At 37.4% G+C, this 26118-nt stretch overlaps 1 protein-coding gene across 1 annotated transcript in view; it reads left to right on the top strand.

The window, feature by feature from the left end:
- Mdga2 (MAM domain containing glycosylphosphatidylinositol anchor 2) overlaps positions 1-26118 on the top strand; it is a 779363-nt gene that overhangs the window by 451076 nt on the left and 302169 nt on the right. The gene's annotated exons all lie outside the window — the stretch shown is intronic.

The raw sequence follows: 26118 nt of genomic DNA, 5'->3' as shown, positions 1-26118 counted from the left end.
GTTTACCCAATAACAATCCTTTCATCTTCTCAGAGTCCTGTTTAGGACACTGTCACCAGCACTACCATTTTTTTTTTTGGGGGGGGGGCTTCTGTGAACCTAACAGTATGTCAAGCTGGCCAGCCTGGCAAGTTTTCTTCGGCAGCAGGCTTGTCTAGAAGCATTTAATGCACAATGCATTAATAATTAACATGTTTTAAGCTGAAAATTATATCAACTAATTAGTAACATTTTATGGTATGAATCAACCCTCCAGTCTCTTTGATAGTTTTTGTTTGTTTTCATGAGTCAAGCTTGATGAATGGGGCAGAATCAATTCTAACCAGCAAGGTTCTTTTGTTACCTTTCAGCTTTCCTTTCTGTTAGAAGCAACTTTTCTCTGTTCGTATCATAGGAGTCTCATAAGTATTAGGTTTTCTGTACCTCAAATAGTAGGTTTCTCCATCAACTCAGTAAGCCAGATCAAGACAAATTGAAAAAGTAAAAGAACAGGATTATTTTGAGCAAAGCAACTCCTAGGTGAATCCTCCAGCCCCCAGAGACTGAGGTAGGAAAAGGGGCAGGAGAAATCATGTGTCTGACCTAAAGCAGAGAGCTTAAATACCCTGTAGGTGAGGGGGTGAAAATGTATCCTCCATGAGCTGGGTTTGTGCCCAGTCATAACACTTTGGATGTGGACTTAGGCTGCTGGCAACCTCAGGGGAGGAGCTGCTGCAGACACCAGAAATTTGGAACTTTTTTTTTTTTTTTTTTTTCATTTGTTTGTTTGTTTGTTTCCTTTTTTGGAGCTTCTGTGAGAGGGTGGGACTTGAGGGAGGGTTAGGGCTTTCTGGATCAAGCCGCAGCTGAAGGTTCCAGCCAAACAGTAAGATTGAAAAACAAAACCAAACAAACAAACCACCCCAAAACTCCCAGCACTTCCAGTATCAGAAACTGGTAGGTTTACTACAACTCTGCAATATATTCTATGAACATTCTTTGGAATTATTTATTATTGAGTCATGGAAATGATCTTGTACAAGATTACTGAGGTGTAAAAATTCTAAATAGTTCTCAGATTTAAATGTACCCACATGTACCACAAAAATAAAGAGCCTGGGTCTGTAAGATGCCCCAGAGGGGGATAAGAAACAAGCACGCATGTTTTCTCTGAGACTTCTGTACCTGAGGACTTCACCTTTACGGTCTAATTACCTCTCAAAGGCAATGCTTCCAAATATCTCACTGAGAGTGAAGTTTCTGGATGAATTTTGTTGAAATATATTCCATCCATAGCAGCAACTCATATCATCATGTATCATTAAAATCATCATTATAGATATCAGAATTATGTTCAGGGTTGAAATGAAAGAGACCCCCACTCCAACCGAGGTGTCTGGGGAAGGCAAACTTTATGCTCGATCAAGAGGGTGTGCTTTTGAGAGCAAACACACAGAGACAGAATGTGAATTTGGTTTTGATTCTAACTCAGGTGGCAGCTCTATCTTTTCTTCATTGCCTAAGGTCCAACCTCGCTGTCTTACTCAGTTGGCTAGTCTGAAAATAGTTAGCATGCAGGAACTGAGGAAGGATTGGGGGAGAGGCCACTGCTCCAGGCCAACAAGTTCTAGAACAGAGCAGTGGACCTTTGTATAAACAAAAGTTTTACTGGGTGGGGAGAATTGAAACATTTGTGTAAAAGTCTTCTGAGGTGGGGAACATGAAAAGATTTTTAATTCCCTGTCCTAAACACAAGTTTTATAGTATTGACATAAAAGACTTATTTTTGATATTTTTTTACATAGATGATGACACATGACTCCTATATAACACGTGTTAAATAAGGAAATGCAAAGTCCATTTGACTACTACATAGTGAATGAAAAAATAAATAAATAAAAAGAAGGACTTGACTGCTCCCAGATGGAGAAGATGTATTGTAGGCACGAGGGAGAGCATAAGCAGGACAGAGGCAGAAGCATCTGGAAAAGTCCATAGTGGACATGGCCAGACTGAGCTAGACCATGTGAGAAAGAGGGAGAGGGAGATCAAAAGAGGAACAGCTGGCCAAGAGAGAGTGCCTGGGCCAAGAGACTGGCATAGCCAAAAGGGCTGAATTATACAGGGGCCAAAGGCTGGGGGAAGGAAGCCCTGTCCAATACCTGAACTGAAGTTCAGGGTAGCGAGCAAGGGATGCCAGCCAGGAAGAGCTGTGACAAGTAGGAACTGAGGGATGCTGGAAGAGCCTGCCTCTGCTTTGATATGTTACTAGGCACCTGAGTTTTACACCAGGTTTGAGACCTAACGGATATGGAAAGGATTCTCTCTCATGATTCAAGATACTAAAAAGCAAAAGCTCCTGTGTCTGCTCCATCTAATCCCCTCACTCACTCTCGTGCTACAGCTGCTTCTCATGTTTTCAATAACACACTTAACAAGTGGCAACTGTTCCCATGATGTGATTGTTATGTTTAATAAATTTCTCAATTCAGGAGAAAGCCATTTAGTTTGCCTTCATGGACTTTAGCTCAATTTTCCCTAAAAAGTAGTATCTAAATCAAAAAAACACATTTTCTTTTTTATAATTGCATTTAAAGCTTTTTATATTTTTGTCGAAAATAGGGTTTTTTTTTCGTACAATATATTCTGATCACAGTTCCCCTCCCTAACTCTTCTCAGACACTCCACACACCCCCATTCACCCAAATGCAACCCCTTTTTTTCATCAATAGAATACAAACAGGCATCTAAAAATAATAATGATGATGGTAAATAAATGAAAACATATCAACAAACATTTTAGAAGGAGCAATAGAAAGGGCACAAGAAACACACACAGATGCTGAGACACACAAATTCACACACACAGACAACCCTGAAAAACAAAATCAGAAACCATAATATATGGCAAATGATCTGTAAAGCGGGGGTGGGGGGGTGGGGGGGTGGGGGTGGGATACCTAGACAAAGCAAAGCACTGTGAGACAAAACCTTCCAAAAATGCTATTATGTTTGCCTTGTGTTGGCTATTTACTGGTCAGCATGGGGCCTGTCTTAAGTGTGGTTTGTATACCTGGTGTTTCTCTGTTGGAGAAAACTAATTCTTCTTTATAAGTGGAAGAGGAGTCAGAAAGTTTGTAAGAGCCACTAGGGACGGAAGACATCAAGGAAAAGGGCCTCTTAGACCCCAAAGGGACGGACACACATATATGGACTCCCACACAGAGCCTGGCTGTACGTACAGGGCCTAAGGGTCTAAGCCAGATAGTGTTGCAGCACTGAGAGGGGAGGTAGACACAGGCCCCCAGGCCTAACCTAGACACTATCTCCAACTGAAATGTGCATTTTTATCTTGTAAATGAAATAGTTTATGATGTCATTAAAAAAGGGGGCTTCCATTTCATTTTGAAAGTTTTTTTTTTTTCTTATCAGCCTAATACTCAGTGTTCTGTATTTATATATGTATGTGTGTTTTATATCCCATGTGGGTTCATGAGGGTGGGTGGAAAGAAGGCACAGAGGCACTCTGCGGATGGAAATTTTAGTCTTTCCAGCTGCACAGGGTTCAGTCTCTAGACAACTGACTCCCTGTAGCTTAGCAAAGGACCCTTTTGTTGTTATACAATTTGTACCTTTAGCTAGTAAATTCCGTATCCCAACTCCTCTTATCTAAGCGCCCCACTCCCACTCCCACCCCCACCCAAGGGAAAATGCCAAAAGAAAGTTCTCAGTTTTTCGATTGTCCCCCAAACAAGTTTCGCATAGGCATAGAACCCCTAGGAAAGTCTCAGATAAGACTTCAAATAGACGGTACCAGAGAGAAAAGGGTAACAATCACAAAAGGCATATCTGTAGACAAATTTCTAAGTGGTCTTATTGAATAAAAAACACAGAGCCAAATATAGGGGTGAAAGCCTTAGAGAAAGATCAGGGAAATAGGGAAAGCCACCACTAACCCACCTCACCCACTCAGCAGCTTCCAAATGCAAGTTACTTTCTGTCTACCCACGCCTTTATTGCCTTGCTGTTCTGCCCTCTCATTGGCTCTCTTAGCCCAGCTACCTCACTTCCTCTTCCTACACAGCTCTGTCACTTTCTGTCTGTCTGTACAGACCTCCAGGTCTCTATGGTTGGTACTGGGATAAAAGGCATGTGTCACCACTCTTGGCTCTGTACCCTAGTGTGGCCTTGAACACACAGAGATCCTACCTGATGAATGATAGGAATAAGGGCGTGTGCTACTGCTGTCTAAATTCTTTGTTTACTTAAAATGGCTTGCTTTTCCCTCTGATCTCCAGGCAAACTTTATTTATTAAAGCACAAATAAAATATCACCACATTTCAGCCCAAATAAAATATCACCACACAGATCAAAGCAAGGCGCTAACACTCTGGAATCAAACCAGCTGCAGAGGTCTGCAGGAACTCCCCCAACGTATGTGCATACTGAAAAGATTTACGTTTTATACACATATACATATATAAATGAACATGTGACAGAGTACCAATATTGAGCATATATATATATATATATATATATATATATATATATATATATATATATAGGAAATTACTAAAATTAGAATCAAAAGCTCAAAACTAATAACTTGCTGTTTTTTCTATTGTCTATATAGCTATTTATTTTTATTTGAGTATGATTGTATGCGATTGTGTATGTCTGGGGCTATTGCTCACATCTGTGTTTGCACATGCGGAGTCCAGAGGTTGACAGTCACTGTCTTCCTCTGTTACTTCCCACCTTACTTTTGAAGATATGGTCGTTCACTGAATCTGAACCTGGCCACTCAGTAGATTAGGTGTTCAGAAAGCTCCAGGATGCATTTGTTTCTAATCAGCCCTCAGTGATAGACTTAAAGATGTGTACAGACATGCTTGATCCAAGAGACAAAAACTCAGGTCTTAATGCACTTTACCCACTGAGCCACATCTGTAGCCCCAGGTAGTTATTTTATTTTAAATGCAGCTGTGTGTATGAGTCTCTCTCTCTCTCTCTCTCTCTCTCTCTCTCTCTCTCTCTCTCTCTCTCTCTCTCTCTCTCTCCTCCGTGTGTGTGTGTGTGTGTGTGTGTGTGTGTGTGTGTGTGTGTGTAAGTGCATGTGGACATGCTATGAAATGAACAGTTTCATAAATGCTAAGTACAATTTACAACTAAATTACACTTACATTTCCCATATGTTTCTTGTATCTTATCATTTTTCTTTACTACACAAAGACATGTTTTCCATAGCTATTTGCATGTCTTTGGCACTTAAGATGTAATCTTCAAACTGAAGGAAATATATAATCTCCTTACAAGTTTCTCAATTGCCCATATGACTTCAGATTGCCAGTTACTGACTGCTGCATGTTCTAATCTTTGATGCATTTCAAATTCCTATTTCCAGTATTATATTAAAAGTCAGTAGACTTATCTTCTTTTCTTCCTGTAGACTTTTTTCTTTTTTCAAATCGCCAGAGTGTTTCCTGATCCAAGTATCTTAGGGAACCCTAAAATTAGGATAATTCAGTTCTATAAATATAAATCCATATTATTTTTCTTTACCATGATCACATGGCCAAGTAAATGCAGGTCTTTGTTGAAATTAAGGTCAAACATGATGCATGATGGGTCTACCTACTGTCCCTCCATTTTGACATGAGGCTTTTCTGTACAATGAGATTTCAATTTAATTGAGTCTTAAGTTTGGAAAATTAATAATATTGGTTCTCTATTGTTCTTACTTTTCTAGTTCTTAGTTGAATTTTAATGTTATCTTATCATTTTGAAAAACAAGTTGATTTTCATGGCATTTCCATGATATTTCATGGTATATACATGTGAAAACTATTGTCACCATCAATAAAAATTCAAAGAACCAAATGTAATCACTAAAATATGAAAAGAATGCAATTTGATGTTGAGTGAAAAAAATGTTCACCCAACTGATTTTAAATACAATATGTACTATGTTTAACCAATATGTTAATTAATGAAATTTGTATTGAATTTTACAAATTTAATATAAAATAGGGGAAAGAATGAGAGCCTATATCTCATATAAAACACATTATGAGAGTCACCCAAGGACAGGTAAAATTAGGAAAATATAGTATATTGTAATTTCTTTAACAATTCAATAGCTGGGAGAATGTTATGAAATCTCTTTAATTTGGATTTGCTTATTAAAACTTGGCTAAGAGCCATAGTGTCACAGTGCTTATGAAGAGCTTCCGTGAGAGAGGAATGCTGATGTCCCAGGGAAGCCCTGGGGTAGCCTAAATGCCTTCTTCTGTGCCCCTTCCCAGTCTTCATGTTGATGCTACAGTTTCATTGTGGGTTTCAGGTTTATTTTGAGCTGGCTGTTTTATTTTACAAGATCCAGCTGCTGATCCCCAAACTGTTCTTCCTCAAGAGGCTCCAGAGTCCAGTGAGCCTCTGTTGAACAGGAAACTACATTCCTTAAGATCCCAAGATTAGTGTTAGTGGGTTCTATGGGAAGAGCAGAAATAGGAGAGAAACACAGCAGAGGAAAAGAAAAGAGGAAAAAAAAAGAATTAACTGAAATGCTTGTCAAAACTTTATAACTGCCTGATGATTCAATGTTATCTATTTGGTATATACATATAAAATGAAGCTACTTTGAAAGTACTTCTGGGAAAAAGCCTTTACTATTGTGACTAATCAATGACTTCTATTCTCCTTGGTGAACTTGGATCTGAACTGTCTAGGTCTATCATTGTTTTACTTAATCAGACATTTGTCTGTAAACACTGTAAAGCATTATTGTTTTTATAAATATTCCTTCAGGTCATATTTAAATCTAATACCAGAATGTAATCTTGGCAACCAAAATATAGTACAGCAAAATGGAATTATAGCTATGGGTAATATCTTAAATTTTTTTCTCATTATCTCTTTTGAGATGTAACATGCTAGCAAGTGACTGCTAATGTACTTAAAATAGACTTCAAGAAATTTATTCTGTTATTTATTTTAGTGGCTAAAAATCTAACTGTTACATTCAGCTGAACTTAATTATGTTGACCACTAGCCAAATACATTCTAATTGAATTAATTAAAGTAGTAAGTCTTGTTACTACTGTCTATGAGTAGAATATATTGAAAATAATTTTATAATACATTATGGATGGTAAATGCTATTCAGAGAACACCTGAATGAGGCACCAAAAAAATACTCTGGAAAATGAGTATAATTTCTCTGAATTCTGGTTTTGCTCTCAATCCAGATTGGATGCATTAAAGCTTTCTGCCATTTGCATTAATGCTGTCTGCCATTTGGAAGCTTACATGGTTTCTGTCTACTTAGATGTGAAAACCAGTATTCTACAGCTTTCTAAGCATTACCTCATTTAATGCTAGAATTCTCCTGTGAAGGAGGAGCTATCAGGCTATTTCTTGGGCTTTAGATTAGAACTGATTGTCCAACCACAACTTCCTAGTTCTGACATATGTATCAGAGACCAAAGATGAATAGGAGGGCAGTGTCTTCACCTGCAGAAGCTCATTGAACAACTGCAATAAATTCAGAACTTGTGCAGAATGGCATGTTTGTGAAATGTCAAGGGGAAGTACATGTGGTCAAATGGGTGCTCTAACTCTAGTATTTGTAGATGCAGTCCTTAATTTCAATATAACCAGCAATGAAACACTATTTAAGATGCCAAATATAGAAGCAGTTGTTATTGGAACAGCATATACCACAATACTCTGCTGTTACAAAGTTTAGATGAATTTATACAATATGATAAGAAGCTTCATTAAGTGCCAATGTCAGTTGTTGTACTAGCTGTTATTATTACTATGGCAGCCCCGCCATCATTCTAGATAGTGGTAAAAGGAGGTGGCACTAGATGTTTATAATTTACTCCAACAAAGAGGACTGGGTAGGTTTTTGTAACTATTTCACATGGCTGGCAGGGCAGGGTGTTTTATGACAGCCCTATGGACGACACCTATCTTTGAACACATAGAGCTATACTGGTGGTCAAGTCAGAAGAAAGCGTTTATCAGTAGAAGAGACTATCACTCTTTTTCCTGAGGTGAATTACTAGAAGTCTCCATTGTTATGGTTAATGGGAACATATTGTTAACCTCCGTCATGACATTTTTTTTCCTATTTTTTTCTGTGTGCTTTGTTTATTAACACTGGCCTGAACTCAACTCCCACGTGCTGGAATTGCAGCTGTACTCCATTGTGTGTGGTTAATAGAGAGAGACTTAGCAGCTGCAAAGAATAAATAAACATTTCCTGTAAAATAATAATTCTGCACAGCTTGTTACAGGTAAAGGATTTTACAATAAACTAAGCAACATATTATGAAGATCTGTGATTATTAGTTTTGTACATTTTTCCAAATGTTTAGAAAAGTAGTTATTTGTCTCCTGGTCAGTAGAAAATGCCTGTTAGTCACTAGGTACATTGGGATTATCATTGCCTTGTTCATATTATTACTTACTAATTTCCAAAATTCTTGGTATCTGTATCTATACACATTTCAAACTTCATATACCAAAGCTTCACTAACTCCGTAGCTTAGGTATTTGCTTTCTCCAATATGTTATATAAGGCATAAGCTGTCACTTGCTTTTCAGACAGAGTAGGGTCTCTATGTGTGTTAAAAAGTTCTACACTTTGATTAACATCTGTGTTTTTCTGCCTTGGTATTCACTTGCTATGTGCTTATCACAGGTGGGTTCATTTTCCTCTGTTTGAGTCTAAAAATGAAAGCTAAAATGGATTTACTACATCTCTCTGTCTGCTGTACACCTGGAGGTTTTTCTCTTTTCAGCCTGTCTGTTAAAGGCAGAGGTTAAAAAGAAGACATTCAGGCAGATAAGTAGCAACCTGTTGTTCAAGGGAGAATTCACTAAGCATAGACATTGCTCTGCCTTCCTTGGGTAATCTGGCTTCATAATGTTGTAAAACATGCTGGGCAGGAACTAGTAAAGAGTTTTGGATGTAAAATAATTGAAAGATATCTTAGATGGCAAACTACCATGAGACAACTGAAACTTTCAGAGTCATAGAGAAATATCGGATACTGTAAAACCAGGCACAACAGTCCTAACACATTTATAAGTATGAATGCATACATCCACATGTATGCATAAATAAATGCTTTATACAGAAAGTATTTCTGTCTAGGAGATGAAACAAATAATTCCATTTTGTTTTATTTGGTCTGTAAAGAAAATAATGTATAAAAGAACTAGTAAGGATGCTGCCATATGTTTGTAGGAGCATCATAATATTCTGAACTTAAAAGTGCTGAATGTATAGAACTCTAGTCATAAAGGACAGAACATTTACATATACATGTATGTGGTGTGTGTATGGGGGCTAGTATGCACACAGGTCATCATAGCCAAATGTAGCTGCTACAAATAATTTCAAAATTTCCAAATAAAAGCAAGTTTAAATTCTTCAGGATCAACTTTCATTTCATTTTGATGCAGTGACCAATAGTTCAGACCTACTTGAATTCATCAAGTTGCATGACTCTGACACTTCCTTTCAAAACCTCCCCCATTTTCCCTGAACCAGATATGCTGGCTTCTAGGGCAAGTGTCAACTAATGCATTTTGTAACATCTTTGTGAGTGAATGCCTCCTAAATAGTTGAGCTTCTGTTAAGGAAATCTTGAACCAAGTGCATTGTCACCATCAAGACTGTGGGGAAACTCAGGGCATGCGCATGTGCCCAGTGCTTGATTTCCCCATTGCATTACATGAGCAGATCTCAGAAGATTTCCACTGTGGATATGGAAGAGAATTGTTTTAGATAGTTCCTTAATCAACCACAGGTTCCCCCATACTGGAAAAAACTTCTCTTGATAAATTTCATTCCCTTGAGGGAAAAAGGAAATAAAAATACTCAATAATTTATATGAAATCATTTCATGAATAATATTAAACTAAATGACTCATAATATTATACAGATATGGCAGTCTTGTAGTGACTCTCTATTTTTACATAGCCAACGGTAATTTGTTATCCTGGGATCCTTGGCCTTATATTCAAGTTACTCTGTGGAACTACTTACTGGATTTGCTGATGTTTGTATATTTCTACTGACTATGTGAAAAACTGCAATGGATACATTGCCATAGAGGAAATAGGTCCGCACAATACTGTCGTGAGCACCTAACTCTTCAGCCCAAAGGTCACAATCCTTTTCACTCACATTGTCTCTGTTAACCTGGCTTTCTCTGCATATTTCGTGTGTATTGTCAAAGAATAGCAAAGTGGCCATGACAAACACTCTATGAGACAAGAAGGAAGGAAGCTGCGAGTTTCATTTGTTCAGGATCAACTTTCATGTCATTTTGATGCAGTGACCAAGAGTTCAAACCAACTTGAATTCATCTTGGCCCCTTTCTCCACACAATACTGTATTTTAAACCTATGTCTCATATACGCTTAGCAAGAACTCTACTACTAAATTGTATCCTCATCATTCTTTCTACTTTATATTTGAAGATGAACTCCCACCAAGGTGTCAGATGGCCTTGCCCTCACTCAGTCATCTTTAAACCTGTAAATAAACACACGGAATTTTGCTTGAGTGCTGCTAGAGATGGAGACAATTTGGATGGAGTCCAGATATCTCCATCCTGCATTACAGAGAACAAAAATGGCAGCACACTCAGTGTCAGTTGCTTTGGTTGCCAGAAATTAGTTCCCACGTTGCTTTTCTTTGTATTGTGACTCTGCTGTGCCTTAAGGATGGGTATCTGAACCAAATATCTTCAGTGGCTCTGGAACGATTCTCTGCGTGTTCCTTTGTCAAGTCAGTCCCTCTGATAAGTGATAAACTTCATTGCATTTGTGAACTGGTATGTGTGTGGGAGTAAGGGAGAGAGGGGCAGAGGGAGGAAGAGAGAAGCAAAAATAAAAATATGACTAGGGAGGAAAGAAGGAAATGGTAAGAAGGGGGACAGTGAGATGATGACAGCAGCCTCAGATAGCAGAGCTGCTGCTTCTCCTGTTTGGTAGTCTTTAACCAAAAGCATGTCAAACCGAACGAGCAAACTCATGTCAGCAAATGCTTTTGTTTCACTGGATATGGTGGTTTTCGTCTTTAATCCCAGCACTCAGTAGGGAGAAACAGCAGGCTCTCTGTGAGTTCAAAGCCAGCATGGTCTTCAAAGCAAGTTCCAGGGCCAGCCAGAGCTCTACACAGTGATGCCCTGTCCCTGCCGCCTCCCCTACAAAAGTTCTTCTTTCCAGTACATGCACTGTGCAGACACAATTTGGGTGAAGAGTAGAAGGGATATAAACACAGACACCTCAGATTTTGTGTTTTTCTTACCTCAATTCCAATGAGTTTTGTACATAAAAAGTTCTCAGTTTGGATGGCCAAGATCCATATGATACTGGAGTGTATGTAGCCTTTAGAAGAAAGTAATGAGTTTTTGTATGTTTGTTTTGTTTTTGTTTCATTTTGTTTTTAACTTTTGCTCTGTCACCTTCAAAGTAACCTATGCCAATCATCTTCTGAAGTCTACCAAGAATAATTGTTCTATTCTTTTTCTTTTTTTACTGCAAATATCTATTTTGTCTTTATATTTCATAGCTTAGTTCATAGTATTTTCCTAAGAATGGGGTATTTTCTTTAAGAAAGAAACATTCATTATCTTACAGTCTAAGTGTCTTAGCTAGGTTTGTGTTCAGGGACTAACATAAGGCTGCTACTTGCTGTATTTGTTTGCAATTCTGACTTAGGGATAATCTATCCCAAGATGATGGTTATTGACTGATTTCAAGACACCCCTTACAGCAAGCTAGCAAGAGAGCAAGAGTGAGCACCCAAGAAGAAGCCACGGTATCTTCGTAACATAATCTTTGAGGAGAAATCCCATAAGCCATGACAAATCTCTTACGTGTGTGAGGAGTGTCAGTAGATCCAGGTCATACTACAAAAGAGAAGTTGACGTAAGCGCTGGAAATGGCCAAATGAAGCAAATGCTGGGGCTTGTTTTAGAAACCGCATAACAACACATGTTCACATGTAACCAATAATCTTTCCAAACTAAATAAATGAGTAAGAAAGGAGAAAGGAAGGGAGAGAGGAAGGAAAACTTAATATTCCTAAATCATAGTTACAAATGATCTAATCTGACTTTGCTTTAGATTATTTGGTCATGTGTTTTCACCAAGCTCTTATGATTTCAAAGTGAACGAATGAGATTGTAGAGCAACAGGGATTCACCTCACGTTAATTAATATCTTAACAGTATATATTTTCAATCTGTTTTAAGTGCTTAGCTTAATTATTAGTTACTTTTTAAAAATGTGCATAGCATACTTTTCTGAAAGTAAACAATTATATAATCTCATACTTTTTATTTTTTAATTTGAAAACTATTTATATAGGAAATTTAAGCATTTTTTATATAGGAAGTTTATATATAGGAAGTTTTTATATAGGAAGTTTAAGCATTTCTGTTAACTCCTATGGAAATAAAAGTTTTCAACTAGATTTAAACCTAACATGATATGTTCATTATATATGTTCAGTGTCGTTAGGATTTTATAAAGGTCCATCCAATTTGAAATTTAGTACCCTAGAAGTACCCTAAAATACCTTATATTTTTCTCTTTCATATTTACTCTGAATGGCCAGAGAATTACAGATGTGTTTGTGTCCCCCATCTCCCTACCTCATCTCTCTAACTCACAGTTGTGAAAACTGTAACAGCTGTGACTAAGTATCTACATTTAAAATAATACCATGTAAATAGCATCTTTCTGACTTTTCATTTTGGTAGCAAAAATAAATGATAATATTGGACCCACCTTGTCATTAAGACAGGAACATGTTCATAATGAGATAGAACTTGTCATAAACTTGTAATGAAACAAGAGAACAAATTACAGAAGGAAGCAGCCATGATGCTAATCAATGACATGTACCAATTCAAAAGCACAAAAGAGATTTTCCTGGAGATACACTTCTTCTGGGATGCTTGGTCCTTTCTGATGAGTCCCAGTCTTAAGAACTTTGAAATGGATTCCGAAACTCAGTTTTCAGTGAAGCTAAAAGTCACCTTGTGTTTGAGACACAACTGAGACCCTCCCTCAGGAGTTTGTAGGTAACATGAGCTAGACAGCCTGGACTTAAAACTCAGTTATCTCACCTAATAGCTCTTCTATATTGATGAATTTATAAATCCTCTTGTTTCCTCACTGGATCCTCATCTGCCTTCTAAGATTACTCTGGGTGTGAAATGAGTTAACACTCTGAAGCATGCAAATAGCCAACAATTCGCAATGTGAAACTACCAACTTTAATTTTAGTAAAAAGTCAAGCACATGTAAATTTTAGACTAGTTTGAAAAATCATGTGCTCATAGCAAAAATACTAACTTATAGCAAAAAAATAATAATAATTGTGTTACACAAGTTTTGTCTGTACTGGATATACCTATCTAAGAACTAATAAGTACATCTCTGTATCTACAATATACAGTAATACTAAATGAAGCTTCTAAGTGATAGCTGTCATGACACTAAGTAGTTTTATCAAAGCTCAAATGCAGTGCATCGTATAACACTTGATAGACAGTGATGACACAAATATCTCCTGCTACCCTTGTGTTGAATCGTTGCACAGACGTTTCTGCTTAATTATGCCCTATCACTTATTCACTGCACTCTCTATATATTTTATTAATGCATGTCTTTGTTATTGTCAGGTTTAAGCATATCTTACAGATAAGCACAGAGCTTCTAATTGACCATGTCTTTCAACTTAATCTAACCTTACATACTTTCACTTGAGTAGGAAATTGTTGTAGAAATCTTAATTGAATTCTCAACTATTTGCTCACTGTTCTCAACTGTCCCCTCTCTCACAAAATTGATTGCTTCTGTATGCACAGGTCTTCTTTACGGCTCCTATTCTATCCCATTGGTCAGAGGATGTGTTGCTGAGATTATAGGACATTCAGATGGCAATTATGATGGGCTGGGTTACTTATTTTCTTGTTTTTGTTTGTCTATTTTGTTTTATTGAGTTCACTTGTAAGATTTTTAGCAGGCGAAGATTTCCCCCCATACTCTCGGCTGCCTTGTTACTCAACTGACTGTCTCCCTTATTTTAGAGAAACTTCTGAGTTTGTCAGTTTTCAGTGTGATAAATTTGAATAATTTGGCTATTGTTTCTCTTTATTTCCTGACCAGCTGTAGTATAATACTGTGTAATCACAGGCAAATGTCTTAATGTTTCTATTATGTTTCCTGGTCTTCAGAATGAAAGTTCTACCTGTATCATAGAGGTGCTGTAGTTAATAAGATCAATACATGAAAAGTGTTGAGGAACACAACATGATGGATACAACTTCATTGTGTTCCTGAAAAAAAATTCTGTTATTTAAACTAATGTTATTTTTAATCTTTTCTTTAATTACTGAGATTGTAATATAATTACAGTATTTTTCCCTTTAAATCCTCCCTCCAAAATGTCCCATGTACTCCTCATTGCTCTCTTTTAAATCTATGGCCTCTTTTTCATAAATTTCACAAATATAATACAGATATATTTTAAATATAGTCTACCCAGTCTGCAGAATGTTACTTATATGTATATTTATTGAATTGACGATTTTGTATTGTTGAGTTCTTTCCCAGGGAAGACTGTTTCTCCCACTCTCAGCATTCCTTAATTGCCTGTAGTTCTATGTGGCCATGTGGACTTTCCCTCTCCACTCTCTAATCAATGGTACTGGTGGGACTTTAACTTCCTCAAACTCCAATCAAAAGACACAGACTGAGTGAATGGATCAGGAAACATGCATCTCAGCTTTAAATGTAGGCACCACGTTAAAGTCAATGGAGGATGAAAGTATTCTAAGCAAATAACCAGGAAGGAAACAGGTCCCACTATCCTAATAGCTTACAAAATAGACCCCAAACAGAGGTAATGATATTTATCATTGTGTATCTTTCTGTCTTGTTTTACTGAGAGTATTCATGTTTCTTAGAATCATTTTTGTTAATACATGCTTTTGCTTTTTCATTTACCTAAAACTTTATGATGTTATGTTATGGTTACATTTTAGGGCTATCCCCTACAAAGAACACATTAGATTTCTTGAAAAAGTAAAGTCCTCTATTATGACATTCCATTGTTATATTTAGCAGAGATTTGGCATACTTCCAACACACTATTCAACAACCCTATTTTATATGATTGTCTTTATTTTATAACAGTGCTTTTATCCCTTTTGATTACTATAGTTTTGCTTTTACTTTGAAAAGGTTTAAAATTAACACATATTTTTCCACACTTTAGAAGCAAAATTTTTCAGCATGAGTAGTCTTCTAAGTTAAACCTTTAACACTTAACCACTGTCATTTATTACATAGAATGTGAAATTTTACAAACTGTGCTGTTAGTGCTGGCAATTAAACAGAGAATACCATGCCACAGCTTTCAAAACCCATTTCTTAACTATGGAAGGACATATTTTGTGGTTTATGTATTGCAGCATCTTTGGAAAGAGGAAGGAAGAAGGGTGGAGAAAGAGGGAGAGACAAACAGACAACTAAGGAAGAAAGAGAAAGGAAGAGAGCCTAAAAAACACAATAATAAACATATGCAATGCATATCAGCCACAGGGTTATTTAGGTTATTTAGAATAGTTATACATTTATACCAATATCAATTTATAAGGTTTGACATGTGGGTTGATTTTTAATGCACCACATGTCCAGAAATGGTTCTAATAGATCCCGGTTGTGGTCCAATTTGCAGCTGGTTGATTGTTTTCCTTACTATTATCTACAAAGCAATTTTGCATGGATAAAGATGATTTGTCTAGCTTTCAAGAAAGTAATAACTACTAATATATGTTCATTAAAGAATACCAAGGCAGAAGAATTTAAATTAAGAAGATATATAACACAAAATCAGGGTAAGTTTTCAATGCTAAGCAATTCAAACCATGAATAAATAGTTTTCATCTAGACTTGTATGTACACATATACATGCATTTCATACACACACACACACACACACACACACACACACACACACACACACAGTACTCTTTTCCACTGTGGGATTATTTAAGGATATCTAAGAAATTATTTGTTGGGAGAAGGAATTATAGAAGGCAACTTATTAATGATATTTTTATCCAGGTTGAAAACTTAACTACTACTTATGAGTTAAGGATGCAAGGAGTATGCAGGATTCCAAAAACAGCCTGTGAGACACACAGTCAGGAGAATGCATGGGTGTGATCGCCTACATTTTGATGGAATGAATTCTAAATTTGAATTCTGGTGTAGACTCATACTGTAAAATGATTTTAGTTCAAAGACAAGTTTACTTACAACATTATCTTACTTTTTTGGATATTTTGCATTTTTAAAGCCTTTTGATTTTTTATGTGAATGAGTGCTTTGACTGCAATGTATGTCTATGTACAATATCCTTCCTGTTCAGAGCACACAGGAGCCAGGAGAGGAGAACACCAGATACCCTGGAACTCGAGTTACAGAAGATTGTGAGCCACCAAGTGGGCACTTGTGATCAAGCCAGTCCCCCGGAAGAAAAGCCAGTTCTTTCAACCACTGAGCCATCTCTCTAGTTCTGAGATTTGGCATTTTTTTTGGGGGGGGGATATATTATTTTGTGTAGTTCCCAACCCAAAATAGTAATTAATATGCAGACCATTATTACTATTACATTTCCTGTAGTCATTCCTACTCTACACAAAGTTGTTTCAGCATGACTTAAAGGACAACTAAAAGAAGAGTATGTAAGATTTAGAATAGAAAAAGGAAGTACTGAGCAGGTGATAAGGCATCTTGCAATCCACCTTGAAATATGTAAACATTATTTTCTGGTATCAGGCAACTGTTGTAGTGCCAGAATTGAAATATAGGAAGTTCTTGTTCCATTTGGAAGGTAGGATAGTTGGAGCAATCTGGAATAGTTGGATATCTGTATCATGAGACAGAGGTGATGGGTGGGTGCCTAAACTGTGGTATGTACACTAGAGACTGATGAAATTTGGTATATATGTAAGAAGTAGAATGTGGAAGGATTAGAACTGTATTAGAATGGGTAGTTGAAGAGTAATGACTCAAAGATAATCATGACTTAACATACTAAATTAGATAATAATACCTTTACTTGTAATAATAACCACAGGGAGAAAAGACTACATATGGCCTATATATTAAAAAAAAAAATTGGGGGTGGGGGGTGGGGGACAAATATACATGTGTAACATGTTTTGTTGAGTTAGGTCTAAGCTTCAATTTTATAATAAAAAGTAAAAAAAAAACTGTATGCTATTATAAATTAAAGTTAAAATCATAGTACTTAGCATTTAGGTATGTCTGCCTTCTCTTGGGAGGCTCAGACGTGTAGATTATGAGTTGAAGGATAGCCTGGGCTATATGGTGAGTTCTGGGCAGTCTGGATTGTATAGTGTCATGCTGCCTCATGTTTCTCACCAAAAGTGAATAAACATGAGAAAAGTAAAAACATGTGTGGATTTTGCAGCTATGTTGGGAGAGCAGACAGTATAAGAAGACTTAACTAAAAATGGTCTTTTTGTAAAAAGAGGTCTGATTTGAGAACCATTGTTATACAAATTGCCCCTATTAGTTTCAGATCAGGTGAACTAAAGATCTTTAAATGTGTTAGTGTTTTTTGTGTGTGCTTACTGAATAGGTGGACTGTGATCGTGACCATTTTAAATTCACTTTACAGTGTGCTTCTTTCCAAAGCTTGTAAGAATAGCATAGCCTGAGTCACCTGCACAGTTCTGAAATCTAGAAGTCTAAGATCAAGTTGACTGTGGGATTGTTTTCTGGAAAAGCCTCTGTTCCTGGCTTGCAGACAGCCAAGGTCTCACTGCTTCCTTTCTGGGCCTTTGTTTTATGTCCTTGTACTAGTGATGTCTCTTCTGCTTCACATAAGCACTCCATTCCTGCTGGAATAAAATTCCATCTGTAAGGCTGCCTTTAACCTGAATTGCCTTCGTGATGATTTTGTCTAAAAATAAAATCTCATTGAGAATTAGGACTCCAATATATGAAACTGAATTTATAGCGGAGATTCATACATAATTCAATCCATAGCAGTTTTGATATCAATACAAGCTGAAACTTCAAACACAACTCAATATCAAATTTGCCTTAATAAAAATTAGCTACAAAGACAAAATTTATCCTTTAAGTGATCTCTATTGACAAATGTCAGAGTAGCTGTCCTGAATCTCAGATAAATCAAAATCTCAAGGCAGGTGCTTTCTCCACACACTTGAAACATTTCCTGGCATAGATTAAGACATAAGCTGTTTTGTTTTGGATGAGCATTGGACAAAAAATGACTGTCTGATTAGTTCACCAAAAATTAAATACAGAAAGTTGGGGGCTTATATAGCAAGCTAAAAATCATCTAGCTTCAACTTAATCCAAATAGAAATGAAATAAAAATAGATTATAATTGCTTCTCTAATGCTGTACTTATTTAGCAAAAAAAAAAAAAAAGAAAGAAAAAAATGTTGGGAACTCAGTTCTTCTAGTTTTTATTTAACCTTCATTTTTCTATGATAATTGATGTTTGAAGATATAGAGATATAATGTGATTTGCAAAAAAAGTATTAAATAAAAAAGAAATAAAAAAGAGAAAAGGATAAGAGATACTCATACATATTTAAGTCTCCTTTTTCTCAGTACTCTATTAAAAGCATATGGTTTTTATAAAAAAAGTAATTGATTAATATTATATACATAGGATTTTAATGGTTTAAGTATGTATTGTAAGATGGGAATGGGCTTTGAATAGTATAGAAATATCAATTGTTCACAAACGTGAAATACTTTGAAATAATAGACCATTTAATAAAATGTTATGAAAACAAAATGTGGATATTCATCTTTGACTACTTCAAATTACAGGATATTGAATTATGCAGGGTAAATTCAAATAGAAAAATATCATACAAACAAATGGTATTCTTATCAAAAGAGACACTGAATGGAAGTAATGAGTTGAAATTAGATATTCAAATTACAGCTTCTGTTTATTTGATTGCTTCGTACTGTATCGTCATAATGCTTTTTGTCTTTTGGTTTTTTGTTTACTTGTTTTTAACATTAGTATTTTTCTACAAAGATACTCCATATGTTTTGCTTGTCATATTTGTGTGCTAGCCAAGGGCCAAGTGATTGTAGAGAAGTTGGAATGTTGCAGGTTTGGAGCCTGATAACATTTTATCTTCAGCTGTTTATAGCTCCCATATGAGCCATTCCTTTCTTACCTAACATATGAGCCATATCCATTTAACCTAACATCCATGTGTCTAACAGGTTCAACTTTTTTGAAGGTGTTAGCCGACCACTCGCTTCCACCAACCAAATGGCTAAGTGAGAATGTCTCACAGAGAGCACCGGAGGCCTAGAGCAGAGATTTCTACTGGCTCATAGTCTCACTTATGTGTTTGAAAATAACCTTGCTTGATGACTTTTTTGTCCTGTTATGATCAGAAATTCATGCAATGTTTACTGTATTGGAATGTGGAATTGTGGATAACCTAAATTTGTACTTCTAAGGCCATGGTTGTTGCTTCATATTTGGCTGCAGAATGAACTATCTCTTATATCTATTGAGGTGACAGTTGTATTTTTTCATTGATGATAAAGATCCATTCTTCTTCTATACAATACGTTTTGATCATATTCTTTTCCCTTCCCAAACTCCTCTCATATCTTTCCATTACTCCACCCATCTGATTTTATGTTCATCTCTCTGAGAGAGAGTGAGAGAGAGAGAGAGAGAGAGAGAGAGAGAGAGAGAGAGAGAGAGAAGAAAGTAAAGGAAAAGTCAAAGTAATAAAACAAACAAACAAAAATCAATAAGACAAACAGAACACATGGAAAAAAAGACATGGTGTCCATTTTGTGTACTTCTTCTGGGGCCCACCCTGGAGAGTGGTGTATGGTGTAAAAGGTAGGAAGTCTCCTTTGGAGAAAACTGAGTTTCCCAGCAGGTTTCAGTTGAAAGCATCTTCTTGGTTAGGGGTGGGACTTTGTGTTTGCTTCCCCTTTTCCATGCTAGACTTTTGTAGGGTTTGGACCTGGGCAGGTAGGTTTTGTGCATGCTCATATATGCACAGTCCCTCTGAGCTCGTAAGTATATCAGTCTTGCTTTGTCTGGAAGATGCTGTTTTCTTGGAGTCATCCACTACCTCTGGCTCTTAGGATGTTCCTGCCTCATCTTCTGCTTAGCTCTCTGACCTTGAGTGGAGGGGTTTGATGACAACATCTTGCTTAGAGAGAAGTGCTTCAGAATCTCCCACTCTTTGCAAAGAGTCTTGGGTCTCCGTGTTAATTATCCACACTTCAAAAAGAAGCATCTCTGATGAGATCTGAGTGAGGCACTGATCTCTGAGGACAGCAATGTATCATTAGGAGTCATTTTATCATCAAGTTCCTGAGTTTGCCACCAAGACTATGCTGCATAACGACAGAACATTCTTGCAAATACCTGGATTATATGCAAAAACATCTCGGTTTTGATAACAGAATAGAAATGCAGGTTGCATTTTCTTTGAGGAAATGGAAAAAATTAGATATCCAGAAATATAACTTTTTTTTTTTACTAACAAAATAAGTAATGTCTTTGTGTTGGCTAGGAATAAATCAAATTTTAAAATAATAAGCAGAGCTATTTATGAAAATTGAAGAAATCAAAAACATAAAACGGAGAGTGTATGTGTGCATATAAAAGGGAATTATTTGAATGTTACTCCACAATGTTAATATTTTTAAACTATTTATTTAGTTTTATTATGTAAGTATGATTGTCATGTCTGTATGTATGTACATGTACCACATGCATACAGTATCCACAGAGGCTGGAAGAGGGAATCAAATCTCCTTGAACTGGAGTTACAGAGAGTTGAGAGCTGTCATATGGGTCCTGGGAACTGATCCTAGGTTCTCTACAAGAGCAGCAAGTGTTCTTAACTATACTGGCAAACCATCTCTCCAGCTCCACCAATGTTATCCTTAGCTATACAAATCAATGTTTGCTTCTTTTTTTTTTTTTTTTTTTTACAAAGGATGGAGTTCTCTTTGTCCTTACCTTTCACATTCATTATATATTTAGTCCCAAAGAGACTGTGTCCTGTGAGTAGTTAGTGAGAGAGGAGGTGTCAAAGAGAGGGGAGGAAAAACAAAAGTCCTAAGCAATAAATGCCTGCACCTTCCCCCTCAGAAGCTCAGCATATCAAGCCTCAACAAGTACTCAGCTGTGGTGAATAGGGAAAGTCTAAATTGCAAAGTTCACAGGTCTTTTTTTTGTTAATTATTGAAGTGGACATTTTAATTACAAAAATGGGATTGTTCTCGTGACTGACTACAGGGAACTGAGAAACTGTGAAATGTGTCTAAAATTTCATCCAAAGGCAGGAGAAAAAAAAATAACTCATCAACTAGGCTTAGGGGCCAGTGGGAGAAGGAATGGAGTTGACTTGTGGCTTCCTCCTATCAATAGTGCTAATTAATAAACCATTAAATAAAAGCAGTTGATACAAGATCTGGCTGATTTAAATTGCCTTCCCTTTACCTATAAAACAGGCAAAATAACAAACAAATGAAGAAATGGACACTACTGAATTTTATAAAATCACTAAGGCCATACATAGCAAGATTAGAGAATGATCTGGGAATGGCTGTGAAACTTGGGAGGGCTTCACCTAAGTCTTTCCATAAACCTGTGAGGACAGGCCAGCCACTGGTGCAGCCAGTGCAGGTTGAGCTGTCATTCATATTAAACAGCTGGTCCTGACATAACACAGTTGCCTTGTGTCCCAGGCAGCTCAGCATTGTAGCTGTTCACCGTGTACCACTGGAATACATTTGCCATGACAACAGCTTCTTGGCATCTGTTGTTCATGAGTCAGTATTGATGTGGGGTACATCTGGTTGCCCAAGTCTGCATATATTCCCTAACTTGGAAATTAAGAGACTGGAGGAAAAATATATGGCAAATATTCAACATACGAAAATAGAATTCAAATGATAATCTCTGCATTTGTTAAGTACTACTACAACAAAGCGACACTGAAAACTTCCATTTACCAATTTAGTCACATCTTTACAAACACCATGACTTGAGAAACAGCGATGTAGTAAGATCAGTTTCTGAGGACTTCCCTGATGCCTCAGAAGTTTCCATCTATGTGTAGTAGCTCCATCCATGACCTCTTAACTATCAGGACTTGAGTATCTATCCTAGCATTTTATGTATTCACAATCTTCACTGCAAACAGCAAAATCAAGCCCCATTATTTCATACAGTTAAATAGTAAAGTGTCATTGATTTGATGGTTTATTTCATAAAATCAATTTTATAATACCACCTGTGCACAATGAATGGAATGTAATTTCTTCTGGAGGCTTTGAAATTTATTTTACAATAGCATTGCATCTATAATATTATCTATCCATTTAAATAATATCAATTTCCACTGGCATCCACCTATACACTTAGACAGCTACAAAGCACTTACTTGGCCATTCCACATTCATTAGTTCCTTTTCAATATACTCTCAGTATTGTAGCTGTACCTGTTAGAGAAAGTCAAATTAGTTTATGTTAATCCCTACTTAGATTGAACGAAAAGTTCACCACTTCCCTACACCACAGGTCTTTGCTTTGGCTGAGACCCTCCTGGCTCGCAGGCTTCACTCCTACTTCATCTCTTCTTCCTCCCCTTTGCTTCACCCATACTGCTTTTGTTTCATTTCATAGACTTCACAAGTCTGCTACCCCTCCCAAGGCTTCTGCATCCCAGTGCCCTAACCTGGAATTCTAGCCAAAGAGCAACTACCAAGCCCACTTTATGCCAATCTTTTCCTTGGGGGAATTTTCCATCTGTTTACCTTTCATGTCTCATATTATGCTATGCCTATGTAATTCCATTTATCATAGTGAGAAATGTTAACAAAATATTTCTATGATTTATTAATTATGGTTTGTATATTTCGAAAGAATGCAAATTTCCCAAGGACACCATTAATACAAATTTTATTTCATTCCTTTCTTTTTTATCATAAGAGAAATTCCTAGGTATATTAAATACTGATTTAATTGGAGTTGACCGAATGATAGAAAGAAGGTAGAAGGAATATTACGAAGAATAACTGGTGTTAGATTAGAACAGTTGCATGATAAATAGACATAAAAGATAAAATTATATGTAACTCATATAGGAAACATATCAATTTTTCAAACATTAGCCTGGATTTGGATTTCTTTAAGTTTATCTTTTCCATATTTTAGTAGTGCTTGAAAGATATTCCTGAAGGAAATATGTTTAACCTCATATTATTTCATCATTATTCGCAAACTTGCAACTACATTGGACTCAAACATTAAACATTGCTAGTATTGATCAACTACCCCTTTATGCAAAATTGGTGTTTTTTTAACACCAGATTGAAGCATACTGTCTTACACATTTGTTTGTTTAGATATACATTACATAAGATAAGATTCTAGATACTGTCAAGTTGATAATATTAACCATGACAAGTCAACTTGTCAACACCTAATACATCTCTTAAGCCATAATTTTCTTCCTCTTGTCCCCAGAAGCTTGTGGTCATCTCATAATGCAATATCCATTCAGTCATTCAGTCCAATTTCAAAAGTCCCTATAGTCTTTAACAGCTCTAACGTTGGTCAAAACTGTAAAGCATTCCTATACTCAGCAGCACAGAGTGAAATATTTCTATTTCAAATGGGAGCAGTGGGAGCATAACGAGCAGAGACAGTATCAAAACAAGACTAAAAGCCAGCAGGCAAACACCAGTTCCTGCAAACCCAAATCCTCCATGTGGGGATCATGATTGAATTACCTGTGCTCTAAGAGTATCAGGCAGCCCTGCTTCTCTACCTCTGACTCCTACAGCACACAGGGCCTCTCCCTTGAGTCAGGTCCACTCAATGCATGCCAATTTCCTTAGTGAATGGTATATGCTTCCAGCATTGTCAACACCATGGCCTCCTGACAACTTAAGTTCTAATTCACAGCTTCACACGTTGGCCTGGCAGTGCTCTTTCAGAGACCCTCCCTTTCGCTCACATCCTCTGGCCTCATCGCCCTTTGCAACCTTGGCAGAAGCTGCCACCACCCGCCTCGCTCTTGCTTCCATCAGGACTCTAAAACCAGTACTGTGTGAATGATGCTGCCACATTTTGCTGCCAGCTCAAGATGGAGGCTGCCCCCTGGGACCTCATTTGGGTCAGTGTCAGTGTGCTTTAAACAAATGACCCTTGGAAACAGTCCCTTCTGTGGTTGTTTTCACTCGAGAAACCCCTTAGTGACATTATCAGTATCAGTTAGATTTTTCTCCTATCACATGAATATGAAATTTTTACATAATGAGTTCCTTAATTGGTGGTATATTGCCCACTTAATACCACTCCTATTGACCCAAAATAGTGCGGGAGATTTCGCTTTAATAGTGTGATTTCTTCAATAATCACAGCCACTTTCTCAGCACCAGTCTTTGTTTTCTTTCTGTATTATTAATTAATTAATTATTCTCTCATATATTATATTCCAACTGCAGTTTCCCCTCTCTTCTCTCCTCTTAGCCCCTCCCTACAGCCTCCTCTCTCCCCAGATCCACTCTTCCTTTTCCCGTCAGGAAAAAGTAGGCCTCCCAGGGATATCAATCAAACATGGCATATCAGGTTATAGTAACACTAGGCACAAACCCTTATATCAAGGCTGGACAAGAAAAAGCAGTAGGAGAAAAAGGGTTCCAAAGGCAGGTCAAAGTGTCAGAGATAGCACCTGCTCCCATTGTTAGGAGTTGCACAAGAACACCAAACTACACAACCATAATGTATATGCAGAAGACCTAAGGTCAGACCCATACTGGCTCCCTGATTGTTGCTTCAGTCTCTGCAAACCCCTATAAGCCCTGGCTAGTTGATTCTGTGGATCTTGTTCTTGTGGTATCCTTGGTCCCTCTGGTTCCTATAATTCTTCCGCTCCCTCTTCTGATGGATTAGCTTGGGTGCATCTGCTCCTGTCAACTGCTGCATGAAGCCTTTCTTTTTTTTATTATTTTATTTTACAATACTATTCAGATCTACATAACAGCCACAGATTCCCTTGTTCTCCCCCTTCCTGTACCCCTCCCCTTCCCCCCAGCCTACCCCCCCTTACCACTTCCTCCAGAGCAAGGCCTCCCCCGAGGACTGAGATCGACCTGGTAGACTCAGTCCTGGCAGGTCCAGTCCCCTCCTCCCAGATTGAGCTAAGCGTCCCTGCATAAGTCCCAGGTTTCAAACAGCTAACTCATGCAATGAGCCCAGGACCTGGTACCACTGCCTAGATGCCTCCCAAACAGATCAAGCCAATCAACTGTCTCACCTATTCAGAGGGCGCCGGGAGTCTAATTAGTGAGAAAGAGGAGGGTTTATATGAGCAAGAATTGTTGAAACCAAGGTTGGATAAAGCACAGGTACAAATAGCCCAACGAATGGAAACACATGAACTATGAACCAAAGGCTGAGGGACCCCCAACTGCATGACACCTTTCTGATGTCAATTATACTAAGCGCTTATCTATGAGTATAGCAGAATATCATTAGGAATCATTTTGTACACACACACACACACACACACACACACACACAGCCAGTTGTGTTTGGTTCTATCCTAGGTATCTGAGCTATCCAGTCCCTAGTTCCTGGCCCTCCAGGCAGTGTCAGGTGTGAGTTCCCTCTCATGCTGTGGGTCTCAAGCTGGACTAGTTATTGGTTGGCCACTCCCAGAAGTTCTGTGCTATTTTTACCCCGGCACAACTTGCAGGCAGGACAAATTGTACCATGAAGTTTTTGTGACTGGGTTGGTGCTCCAGTCCCTCCCCCGGAATCCTTGCCTGGTCACAGAAGATGGCCAGTTCCGGTGCTGTATTCCCCATTACTAAGAGTCTTCACTAGGGTCACCCTTGTCAATTCCAGGGAGTTTCCATTGCACTGAGTTTCTACTTTAAGTCTTTCCTTTCCCCGGTGAGCAGTACAGTTTTTCCTTCTCTTTGGCTCTGGTTGTTGCACTCTCTCAAT

The sequence above is a fragment of the Peromyscus leucopus genome, chromosome 14 (assembly GCF_004664715.2).
Source record: "Peromyscus leucopus breed LL Stock chromosome 14, UCI_PerLeu_2.1, whole genome shotgun sequence".
Lineage (NCBI taxonomy): Eukaryota > Metazoa > Chordata > Mammalia > Rodentia > Cricetidae > Peromyscus > Peromyscus leucopus.
This window is presented reverse-complemented; position numbering and strand designations above follow the sequence as displayed.